This window comes from Gossypium hirsutum, chromosome A02 (genome assembly GCF_007990345.1).
Source record: "Gossypium hirsutum isolate 1008001.06 chromosome A02, Gossypium_hirsutum_v2.1, whole genome shotgun sequence".
Lineage (NCBI taxonomy): Eukaryota > Viridiplantae > Streptophyta > Magnoliopsida > Malvales > Malvaceae > Gossypium > Gossypium hirsutum.
In genome coordinates, this window is record NC_053425.1 from 49,900,715 (window position 1) to 49,901,948 (window position 1,234).

The window sequence follows — 1,234 nt, forward strand, 5'->3', positions numbered from 1 at the left end:
ACATTTTGGGAAAATTATTTTTTTCCTCTAAACTTTGTCAAAATTTCACTTTTACCCCTAGGCTCGTAAAGTTATTTTTATTCAATTTTCTCACTCTATAGGTATAGCTGAACCATTTTCGTAACTGTGGCAAACTACGATTCTCATCAAAACACCCTTTTATACCATTTTTACAACTTTTACAAAATGGTCATTTCAGACGTTTTCATTGAAAATAGTTGAGTAAAAGTCGTTTATTTAACACCCAACACTCATTTTATACCATTAGACATCAAAATGCATGCATGTCACACATGGTTCAATTTTTAAACATGAACTCTAGCTCAAATTAATGGTAGAAATAGATAGATCTTGTTACAGGGATTGCGAAAACGTTAAAATCATTAAAAATGGGGCTAGAACGAACTTACAATCGAGCGTGGAAGCTTGAAAAACCCTAGTCATGGTTTATCCATTCAAGTTCCGGCCAAGAGGTTGAATATGGACAAAAATTGGCTTTTAATTTTGTTTTTAATTCATTTTAATAACTAAATGACCAAAATGCCCTTAATGAAAAACTTTGGAAACATGCCTAACCATGCCCATTTTTGTCCATCAACTTAACCAATGGTCTAATTACCATATAAGGACCTCCAATTTAAAATTTCATAACAATTGGACACCTCTAGCATGTAGAACTCAACTTTTACACTTTTTACTATTTAGTCCTTTTGACTAAATTGAGTACCCAAACATCAAAATTTTTGAACAAAATTTTTATGAAATCATTCTGTGAGATTGTAGACCATAAAAATATAATAAAAATAAAATTTTCCTCATCAAATTTGTGGTCCCGAAACTACTGTTTCGACTAGGCCCAAAATTAGGATGTTACAAAAATTTTCACACATCATGTCTAACATATTAAGAGCCATATGATAAAATAAAAATAAAATATATTTTGGGTCAGATTGGTGGTCCCAAAATCACTGTTCTGATTTCATTGAAAAAAGTGTTGTTACACCTACATATGTTGCGGACATTATAGCTCGGACGAGCATCCTGTTAAAAGCCTTCTCGAGCATCCTGTTATATAGTTCCTATGAGCATCCTGATTAGTAGTGATCCTCCATGTGTTGCGCACTACAGCAACTCTTTGTAAGCGTCTGGTTACATGATTCGATCGGTTGTGGTCCAACATTTATCGCGGACACAAACACAACTGTTCTTGAGCATCCTAATATAGGCTCTTCTG